Genomic DNA, 11,888 nt, shown 5'->3' with positions numbered 1-11,888 from the left:
TTTGAAATCTGGTTTGAAACATCGGCCTCACATCTCTCACTAAAAAAAGACTAACAGATCTTTTAGAGCAACACGTTAGCAAGAAAGTGAACTTGTGAACGAGTCGATCTCCACGAGCAAGAATGCTTTCATCATAAAACTGTCAATTATCCAAGAGAAAGATTATAAAACAGGAACTAGCATTATCTAAAATGGAAAGATAATGATTATTAACCTCTTAAGCACCCATGCACCCAAAGATGGGTGCAAAAGGGAGGAGATCATGAAACCACTGGGGCCTTAACAGGTTAAAAGATTTGTTTAGGGATTGTAATCACTGTAAGGTGTTTGCTTGCAGCCAGAAGGGTTTGTCTGAATCCCTGAACTCTACTCGAGGTGCTGAGCGAGCACTGCCTTAACATGTTGATCCGCTGAGTCATTGCATATTATTTCACTGTGGTTTTCTTAAGAATGAAAACATTCAGTGGCCTTTCGTGCCCTGTAGATGGGGGCTTTTTCATTCTGGAAAAGATTGCTTAAGATGGAGATTGATGCCTGGATCCTATCACTGCTGCACAATCTAAGCAGGAAACTGTTGAAGTTAAGTTTTCCATTTGTTTTTGTTGCGATAAAACATGTTTTTTCTAACACAGGAAGGAAATGACAGGTTTCCGAGTCTTCGTGTAAAATATAATGAAGCTGCTGTCACTACACTGTTTCCGCTTTGAGCTAGCATGGTGAAACTTTTCCCAGAGATGGTTAACACAGCCCTATTTCTAAGGCAAATGTTAACTGAGCTGCACTGCGTCTTACACCCAAAACATACCAGACTTGTTGGTCTATTTAAGTTGCACATGTGTGATGTTTAGTCATCATATTTGTAGGGAGTGATGAGCTCAGAGCCTTGACACCAAACTCTTAATAGTAATCCGCAGCCGTCATGAATCATCCCAAATGTGAGTTGTCTGACTGAGATGTCAAAAAAATACTAAACACATAAGTTAGTAGCAATAAACATGATCAAAGCTAAAATGTAATTAATTTTAAACTTAAAAGTTGAAGCAAATTGTTTCTGTTTACCTTTTAACCCTCAACCGTGAAGCCTGTACACCTCACACATAAAAAAAGGTTTTTTACATGACCTTTGAACAAAGATTGAACTGGAGACTTCATTATCATTTACATCTGTATTTATGTAAATACGTACACTATAGCTCTTAACTATTACAGCGTAATATTTTGCACGATATTATACATTTTTATACTTTTATATAGATATTTTTTTATTATAAGTTTAGTAAGATGCACAGTCGGGGGGGGAGTACTTTTTAGCCGGAAAAAACATTTCACTGTGTGTTGTACTAGTTATAACTACATGTGACAAATAAATAAAGAATTGAATTGAATTGATTCTAGTCTTAAATATTTAATGTAACCTGTTATTTTGTCTGAGATTATTTCACTGGTGCAGTGTGAACATGTCTGGATAAGTTGGAGGTTTAAAGACAGCACAATGATGGTATCAGTCTTGGAGCTTTTGTGTATATGTTACTGGTTTTCAGTAAAACTAGTGATAAGAAGCACAAAGCTGTCTTTTATTTTATCAGCCAGATAAAATAAAAAGAGCCTGGAAGTCGGCTTTATCAGTGATAAGCAGCAGATAAGGGCATGTGAACTTGTCTGAGCATAAAAATCACATGATCACTTTAACCCAAATGTCATGCCTGCAGCTTACCTGCAGCTTAGTCTGAAGCAGCAGCTGCATCCTGCAGAAGTCACCTAACCCTCTCTAGAGGTCACTGTTTCTGAGATTTGCTTGTAACTCAAATGTGAAAGTGCGTTTTTTCCTTTTGTATTGTTGTAAACTGAAAATATTCAGTTACTGATCCTTCGCATTTAGACTAAGCATCAAATATCTTTAACTTGTGAATTACAAAAAAAGAAGAAAAAGGTTTTCTTTTTGGTCTTTACTCAAATAAAGACTTTTTTTGGAAACAGGAAAAGATGACACGCATCTGGCATGACTCATACTGAAAACCTTTCCTCCTTTAATTGTAGGAAAAGGAGAGTAACCAATAAGAACAAAGAGGTTCTTTTAGAAAAGCCGAGCACAGAGTAGTCACCCTGGATTATTGCAAAGCAGCACGTGGGCTCAAAGCAGTGACGGTTAACCCCTCAACATACACTTTCTTGCATTTTTATCCTGGTATTATATGTTCTTGCCATTGCTTTGGTTGCTCTTTGTTGGATCTAGGATTTTTTTTTAATAAAACACAAACTATTAACTTGTATGGGGTAACGTCTAAATTGTATTTTAAAGGTCAAATTATTTTTGGATCGAAAGGAATTTAAATCTTCTGAACTGTAAGCTTTAAATTGATTGTAACATTATTTTTTCCTCACAGATCCATATGTGTTTATATTATTTATGTTTACTCTGTAGTTTCTCTTGTAAGGTAACGTATGTAATGTGGGATTGCAACATTTCTGAATAGTTGTGCGTATATATCTATTGTGTCCTTCAAACAAAGCATGTCATAGTTATCTCCTGGTATCAGACTGCTTGTGTATGATATATGTTTGTATAAGATGTTATTTAAGACATGACATTCCAGTCATGTTTCCTACGTGAAGAAGTGTGGCTGGAATTCAAGGCTGTGTTTATTAATAGGTGAAACGATTACTCACTATTAGTATTTTGTTCTAAAATGAAAGTGGAATCATTTCAGGGTCTGGGGAAATATTTTCCTTCAACATCATTTCTTTCATCGTGTCTCTTTCTACCTCTCGCTCCGTCTGTTATGTTAGAAAGACTAACGTGTTTCTTTATCTGAGGTGACTCGATGAAAGCATCCTCCTATTCTTTTCACATTTTAAATGCTCCCTGTGTGCTCACTGTAATGAATCCTTCCCTGGTCTCTGATCAGGTCCCTGGTAATTTTAAGCCACTTTTTAAAAACTCCAAGTTCGACCCGTCTCTTCTTGGCAGTTATAGATCCATCTCAAAAGTATTCCTAAAAACCGTTAATAATTGATCCTTTTCAGGCAGGCGTTGCAGCGCCACTTTATCACTTGGAGTCTCCAGCAACATCTTGATTGTACTGTTTCTGTTATATCTGCTGGATTTTGAGTGATAAGAAACATAGACATTTGAGAACATATAAAGACCTTTCTTATCACTACTATGCAGATGACATCTACGCTATATATATCTCCCTTAAGCCACAATGTGTTCCTAGACTTAAAGGTTGGCTGGCTGCCACTTTTCTCCAACTTAGCGAAGCTCATGGAAACTTCAGGTTTCCTTACCACTAAATTACTTTACTAAAAGTTCTATGTGTAGGTTTAGACTCAGTCTTCACTTTGAATGCTTGTGTTAAATATCTGGCTTGGTGTTGTTTTTATGACTAATAGAGATAGCATCGTGTCGCGCCTATATTTCATCACATCTGGGTTATTGATTCATTTTTCATTTGTCTTAGCAAAGCTTCATTGAGACATATTTTCTGTGAGACTTCTCACTGAGTCTTCTAAGCACCTAAAGGTCACTGACGCTCCACATTAACTACAGAATCCACTTTAACATTTCGGATTTGGCTTTTAGAGCCCTGCATGAAACAGCACTACTGTACAACACTTTAAATTTTCATCCCCAGCAGAGGTCATGTGACCAGGGCCTGCTGGCTGTACAGCACAAGACTGAGAACTAGGAGGCTGAGCTTTGATAGCAGCAGAAACTCTGAAATGTGTGGACTCCATGATCTGTTTTTAAAAAGCGCCTAAAATCTTTTTACACTTAGTTTTGGGTAAATGTTTGTTTTGTGTTGTGAAGCACTTTGTGGTATTTATCTTCAAAGGCGCTGTAAATATGTCTTATCTGAAACATTTTGGCACAATAAACTTTTGTTCTCGGAGGGATTTCTGCTTCTGATCACTGATGTGTTTAATAAAAATGAGTTCACCATCGTTTGGGATTTGGACCCAATGTATTACCGACAGATATCTTAATAGATAAACATGGTGCTGCTGTGTTAGAGGTGGTAATCTAAGAAGCAGCTAAAGCAAATCTGTCCTTTTTATTTATTTATTTTTGCACATTTACAGTAAACTAGCCCTTGCGCCACGGGGAGGGGTTTCCACATTGACGGTGACGTGACGTCACCGGCCAGGGCTTTCCTCCATGACGTCAGGGGGCGGTGGGGCGGTAACCAGAGAGCGCTAGGCGACGCGGAGCGAGCTGCGGAGATTAGAGTTTTTGCGCTGCGCTCCTGGGGCGCAGGAAAATCAGAGTCCGCCGTCACCTGCCAGGAGACCCCCCGCCGAGCCCGAGAAGAGAGACAGAGGCTGGCACGGTAACGGAGGACGGTTTACACCCAGACTGTAGATCAGCGAGCCAAGCACAGGAGCACCGAAACGGCCGCCGCATCGCTCCCCAGCCTCTCCTGTGGAAGAAATCCGGTCCTGAGCAGGGTGAGTGTCCGGTGATGAACCCTCTGCTGCATGAGCTGCTTAACAGACATGTCACGGATTTAAATGTGTCTCTTTATATTTGAATGTATGAGATAAATAAAACAAAACTGGCCGTAGATCTGTTTGCCACTAAAATAACTGTTTTCTGAATGGTCATTCAAAAAGCCTGATAGTCACAGGTGAGCTCAAAGCAAACCATCCACGTTTTTGGAAAAATCTCAGTCATGTAGGCTGTTTAAATACAGCGAGGACGAGCCCAGCTGCTGCAGTGTAACCCTAAACTATAGAAGCAGAATGTCCAAGTCATCCTGAGAGTTAAAACGCTGCCCTGTCTTTGCCTTTAAAACACATTCCTGTCTGTTCTGCCACTCCCCGGTCACTCTGCTCTAAGGACACTGTGTATTTTCCATAAAAGATGGGAAAAAATACATTAAACATGACTGTGAAAACGAAGCTGGCAGCAGAAGCCTTACATGATAATAAAACGCAGTGTTAGAGGAGGTGTTACAGAAGCTTAGAGCTCCTCAAACACTCCTCACAGGAATATGAATATTTATGTTTTGGGGGCTTTTACTTCTGTTTCAGGCCAGATTTTCTGAACCGCCGGGGTGTGGTGACCATCACCAGCACCCCAGTGTAGGGTTTTCTGAAACGCTCAAACTAAAAGCAGCACAACCAAATACAAGCGAGCCAGCACGAACCGGTGCCCTTGCAGATGTTATGAATCAGATAAGGAGTTGAAATGAGTTGTAAATAATGACATGGTTCAGTTCTGATGTTGGGATGAGAGCTCAGGCTTAATGAGGCGTTCCCGTTTGTGTCACGTTTCCATATAGTTATTTGACATCCTTGTAAATAGTGTTTAAAGGCTTAAAGAAAAACTCTTTAACTGCCGTACTGGTCTTGGTGAATGACACATCAAATAGTAGATTTGCTTAGATTTACAGATTGTGATGGTGTTTCTTTTTTATTCCAAGTCACCCCTTAAATAACCAATACTAATATTTATCTTTTTATGACTGGAGTGCAGGTGAGTCAGCATGATGAGTTTGTTTTGATTCTTTGAATGTGGCATAGACGTGACACAGTCTGTAAATCTGTCTGGCTGGTTTTCGTAAAGTAGGCCTGTTATCAGTGTTGACCGGGCCTTTTACTAAACAGGAACTATTTCCTGCACATTGTTTTTATTCTCAGCGTGTATGATTCACATGTCAAAATGATTTTCACGTAATACGCAGCCTTTGTGCTTCACCTCAATCCATCATCTGCCTTTAAGACAACTTTCTTGTGATTGGCTAGCCCTCGTAAACAGAAGGTTTTACCAGCAGGTGGGTGAAGCTGCTGGGATGATAAACTGAGCATTTAGAGCAGTTTGAAGCCTGAGCTTTTGGCTCACAGGGATCAGTTGTACTCTTTTCATGTCTGTTATGCAACGAAATATTTATAACACACAATAAGGAAAAGCATAAAAACAAAGAGGATGCGTAAAGTCAATTAATAGTCAATTATTACCTCTCCCAGAGCGTGATGATACCTTTGAATGGCCAGTGCTGTTTTGTTTTAAGGTCACATTTTGAATACCTTTCCCCATCCTAGAAAAAGGCAATATAGCCAGGATTTTTTTAATCCTTATGTTATATCAGATTAATTTTGTCAGTTAACCAAAAAAAGGGCCAAATATCAGTTAATATCATTTAATAACAGGTTTATTACGGTGAACCTGTAAAATTAATAGCAGGAGAAAATGCCAAAAAATGCATGTTTGACATAGTTTGAGGCCACTAGAGTGCGCTGACAAATGTATTTTTACTTCTGTAAAACGTTTTAAAGTCAGTCTAATTGTTTTTAAAATTTCAAAGATCTGTATTGACCTCGAGAAGCACATTCTGTTCTCTCTATGTTTGCGTGGGCTTTCTCCAGGATCTCACATGTAGAGTCCATCAAAAAAAAGTACATGGGTAGTGTAGCCGAGTGCTGTTTTTAACTGTGGTTGTGGATAAGTGGAACTGGGCTGTTATCATTTTATTTAATGGACTGGACCAATGTGCCAAATGTAATCTATGTTTAATAGGATCAGTAGAATGGAGTCGAATCCAAAGCACCTGATTAGTGCAGCACTAAAAACACAGAGATGTAAAATAGTACTTTGAACACATCTGTTTAAGGAACTGTGCTTAAATTTTAATCTCTAATTAGATTAGATTAGATAGAACTTTATTAATCCCTCGGGGTTCCTCTGGGAAATTCGATTTCCAAAAAAGCACAGCACCGACAGAAGTTACAGAGTTACAGAATATTATATATATATATATATATATATAATACACACACACACACACACATATATATATATATAAATACAGAGACAATATAAATAAAATATACAAAGGGGATAAATAGAATAAATAGGAATAAAAATAAAAATACAAGTGAATTGCACATTTCAAGTATTGAGTCTATTGCACTGTTGACTATTTACAAAAGTATTGCACAAAAGGTATTGCACAGTGAGGTGAAGAGGCACTACAGCTTAGTTGTTCCCCCCTCCTTTGTCCTCCTGTTTCCCCTCCCTCTCCCCTCCAGGGAGGAGTTAAACAGTCTGATGGCGTGTGGGACAAAGGAGTTTTTAAGTCTGTTAGTTCTTGTCTTTGGGAGAAGCAACCTGTCACTGAACAGACTCTTCTGGTTGTTTATGGCCGTGTGCAGAGGATGTCTGGCATTGTCCATAATGTCCATCAGTTTCTTTAATGTCCTTTTCTCTGCCACTGTCACCAGAGTGTCCAGCTTCATGCCGACCACAGAGCTAGCCCTCCTGATCAGTTTCTCCAGCCTGGATGAGTCCTTCTTTGCTGTGCTGCTCCCCCAGCACACCACAGCATAGAAAAGTACTCCAGCAACCACCGACTGGTAAAACATCCTCAGGAGCTTCCTGCAGATGTTAAAAGACCTCAGCCTCCTGAGGAAGTACAGTCGGCTTTGGGCTTTTTTATACAGGTGCTCTGTGTTGCATGACCAGTCCAGTTTATTGTCCACCCACAGCCCGAGGTACTTGTACTTGTTGACCACCTCCACCTCCTCCCCCTCTATCTGAACCGGCAGTGGACCTGCTCTAGACCTCCCGAAGTCCACAACCAGTTCCTTAGTCTTTGAGGTGTTGAGTTGCAGGTGGTTTGTGTGACTCCATCCATAATGTCTCGGTCTTCAGCTTGTTAGCTTTAAATGTTTTGTTTAACAAATCTATTTGCATACTGAGCTGCCTGGAAGCATCTCCAGAGACGTTTTACAGGACAGGTGCAGCTGTAAAAAAAAAATCAGTTATAGAACATTATTAAAACATTTAACAGTCTTAAAATTTTCACTGAAAAAGCCTTTCAAAGCAATAGGTAAGGAATATGATGTCATCTGAACCAAACTGCATTAAGCACAGCATATTGTACGAAGAAGTGAAGTTAAAAAGTGTTACAAGTGACTATATTTGGAGTACGTGGTAGAGGATTACCTCATCCACAGGAGTTTCAAGTTTCTGTGCCATTACGAGTTTCAGGTTACAGACAATAGCCGGGAATTACACCCTCAGATGGACTGTGTGTGTGTGTGTGAGCTGTTGTTTCCTCTCTGAAACCTGAATCCACTCATTCAGTTTACTACTACTGCCGCTCGCCCCGTCCCTCGCTGTGCGTGTCTCAGTTTGTGTGTTATGAGGAGATGCATAGGAGCTCAGAGGTTTCCTCTCAGTCACTGCAGCGGCTCTCGGCCTCACATTAAACATTCAACAACTCAGCAGTATGGCTCCTGAATGCTCCTCTAATTATAGAAGCTCCCAGCCTGATTCTCTCTACCTCCACCTTCCACTGCATCGCTCTGGACTCTCAGTGTACTTTATGTGTGTGCGTGTGTGTGGGAGAGGTGTTAATGAGCGTCAGTGGGAGAGAGAGAAAACTCAAACTCTCCATTTGTGTACCCATCTGCCTCCCCTGCTTGAATCCCTTAAGAATATCATTTTATGTGTTTCCAGATAGATAGATATTAGTCACTAAGACAGTATTTGTGGTAACTTTATCGAGCAGGGCAAATTCTTCGTTAGTCATTTCTTATAAATTGCAGTTATTACTCATCACTGCTGATTTCTGTTCTTTGCCTGTCGACTGATTTATAGAAAATATCCGGTGTTAGTGTGAAGTAGAGCCAAAGTTAGTCAGCTAGCTAGTAAATTTGTCCATGAAGAGAATCTAACTGGCAAATATTTTAAAAATGATCAAATCAAAATGCAAAAATTTAATGGCCAAACAATCAATCACTTAATTTGTACAGTATACTGCAGATAAAGAGAAAAGCGTTGTTACTATAGCCCTTAAGGCACTATAGGTCACATTTTCTAGCACGTTGTGGAAGCACAAGCTGGGTTTTGGTGTTTTAAAAAAAGTGCGTATAGGAGGTGGAAACTGTGAGATTTTTTTGCCACTGATTTGTTTTCGTTCCTTTCTGAAGGTGTGAAATAAAGAGAGGAGAACATTTAAATCAAGCACACAAAAAGATTTACTAACATTTACAACTGCAAATTGTGCCGATATTTAATGCCAACAAAGCAGCGCAGCTTCTGAAACTCACCTGTAAAACTAGCCACACCTATGAGTGCTAATGGGAGACTGTGCTCACACACCTTGGCATTAGTCTGGTTGCAAAGATCCAAAACAGATAAAACCACAAACTACAATTTAAAAAAAGAGTGAGAGCTAACTAAAACACTACTATGTACTCACAAAACTAACAAAAATAAAATGTAGTTTTATTTTTTGTCATATAGGGTGAATAGTCAACCATTCCAAGCACAAATCTTTTTGTTGCAGGAATATCTACATGAAGTGTTTTATTTCTATTGTATTGTCTAATCTGAGCTTCAGAAATCTTACCACCCACTTTGCAAATAAAGCTAAAACAAAGACTAAAAACTGAGCAAAACTAAACTGAAACTACCCACACTGGAAAGTAACTCAAATCTAAATATAAGACATAAAACTAATGATAAACTAAGTAACTCTGATTTCCAACACTCTTGGTTCGTATTTCGCAACGTTTCTCCTTCTGGCTCTGTTTTGGTCTCCACCACCTCCTGAGAGAATGGGTAGCAGTGTGGCTGCTAGCTAGTTTGCTAGCCAATTGCAACTAAAGTCAAACCAAAACAGTGACTCTGAAGGCTTCAGATCCAAAACAGCAGCTAAAAAGAAGCTAAAACACCAGCTTTAAATATTCAGGTTTACTGTACAGTCTTAACCTTAAAACCATATCTAAACATTTAACCACAAAGAATAATAAACCAAGTAGCTATTAAAATGAATCTCATGCCTGGTTGCTCTCATTATCAGGTTATGTCTGCACCAAAGTCCCAAACTGATGCCTAACGTTAATTATCAAATGTATGACACTAATAGTTCCTGAAACAAATTATTCTGCATCTTCAGTAATCAGTAACAGGCCTTAGAGACGGATTGATAGAAAGATTAGAGGCACAGAGTGAATGCAGCAGCAGTAAAGTGCTGATATGGAAAGTGGCCAACAGCGTTGTCCAGTTCCAGAGAAAAAGGGAGTGGGAACAGAATAAATAGATGGCACAGCTTCATGCGGGTGATTCAAATATTTTATTCTATTCAAATTCATTTCACAGGGAAGGAAGCTCAACTTTTTAATCTGCTTCTTGTTGTGGTGCCATGTGAATAGATGACCTTTTTAAAATTTACCTGAAGCTCTCTTCATTAATCAGACTTTCTGTTATTCACGGGATGCAGAGTTTGTCGTCTGTTTTAAGATGTTTCCTTTCTTTGTCTTTGAGAGTTCTGACTCTCTGTGTTAATCCAAAATTCAATAAAAATATCAGTCATTAAAAAAGAAAGCAACAAGCTTAGGGTGAGCCAAATTTGACAAGCTGTTTGTAAATGTTCTCAGGGGAGAGGCTTATATAAACACACACACACACACACACACACACACACACACACACACGTGTACACACACACACACGCGCACACTCTAATAGTATGCAGGTCTTGTGTGTGTGCTCGTTTCCAAGGAAGAGGCTGTACGAGCTGCATTTCCACAGAATATTATCCATTATCAGCATCATCGCCCAGCTCATTCTGCTTGGCTTACAAAATAAAACTGATATAAAAATCATGTGATCTTCATCAGAAAATGCTTTTTAGAGAAATGTGACTTAGTCTCTCTGCAGACCTTTTTGCACTTAAAACCCTTACAGTAAAACTAGGTGTTTAAAGTAAGCGCTCATTTTCTTTTGAACGCAACTTAAATGAAAGCGAAACAGTTTCATTTTTTTTCAGCCCACGCTGAAAAAAATTGCCAGCTAATCTTATCAGCGCACAATCTCTTTCAGATGTATGCAATTGCTGAGGCGTGGTTGATTGTGAAATAAAAGTATGATTAGTGATACAAAGTTGCACATAAATAAAATTAACAGTGTGAAATAATCACTAAATGTGACAGACTAGAGTTTTGGCAGCAGTGAATTTATTGGTGTTAACATTTTAGTACATTTTTAAATGATATTCAGGGTTTTTTTGTACTATATATGAAGCCAAAACATGCTAGGATTTTAAAAGCAAGACTGTCTAGTTCCAGATCCTTTAGGTTTAAGCATGATTTTCTCATTAACAGTTAAAGAGGGCAGGATGGTGGTTAGCACTGTTGCCTCACAGCAAGAAGGTCCTGAGTTTAAATTCGAGGTCTTTCTGTGTGGCGGCAATGTTCTCTCCGGGTACTCCGGCTTCCTCTCACACTCCAAAGACATGCAGGTAGTGGGGTTAGATTAATTGGAAACATTAAATTGCCCATAGGTGTGAATGTGAGTGCAAATGGTTGTCTGTGTCTATGTGTTAGCCCTGCGACAGACTAGCAACCTGTCCAGGGTGGACCCTCCCCTTGCCCCAAGACAGCTGGGATAGTCTCCATCTTCAACACCGCTGTGTTGGCTTTTTTCAGTCAGAAGTGACTGCTGGTATGCTTGGTTAACAAGCTACATTTATAGTCTCTTATTGTTCAACACACAAACAACGTACTAGAGTTTCACGCAGGAAAACCTGAACCCGACTTCTTGGAGAGGCTGAACCAAACTGTAGTGCTTTAACTGCTTAAAGACAAAAAAGAGACCATCCATACGGCCCGAAACCAGTTTATGTACCGGAGTGTAAACACGCTTTAATGCTGTACAGTTGGCCATGTTAGCATGGGAATCTTGGGGATTGACTTCTTTCTGGGGACAGCCTCCAGGGCCCACAGGGGCACTACAGTTTTTGGCACTTCCGTGTTGGCTTGGTTTTTTAGCCCTGGAGGCTGCCAGCCCTGATATACATACCAAGCATGGAACAAGATAAATTTCCTGGCATGACTTTCATGAAGTAAAATGGTAATGACCCATATAAGTCAGTTTA

General features: G+C 39.5%; 1 protein-coding gene across 1 annotated transcript in view; it reads left to right on the top strand.

Moving 5' to 3' along the window:
- Positions 1-4,211: 4,211 nt before the first annotated feature.
- Positions 4,212-11,888, top strand: part of rnf19b (ring finger protein 19B) — a 44,659-nt gene continuing 36,982 nt past the window's right edge. Inside the window, exon 1 of the mRNA XM_085345728.1 lies at positions 4,212-4,449. The gene's annotated coding sequence lies outside the window, so the exon portion shown is untranslated. The remainder of the gene's footprint in view (positions 4,450-11,888) is intronic.

This window comes from Diplotaxodon limnothrissa, linkage group LG22, assembly GCF_057381915.1.
Source record: "Diplotaxodon limnothrissa isolate DT_005_m linkage group LG22, D_limnothrissa_male_GT1.1, whole genome shotgun sequence".
Taxonomy (NCBI): Eukaryota; Metazoa; Chordata; class Actinopteri; order Cichliformes; family Cichlidae; genus Diplotaxodon; species Diplotaxodon limnothrissa.
Note: the sequence above shows the minus strand (reverse complement) of the source record. Positions and strands in the feature narration are given on the sequence as shown.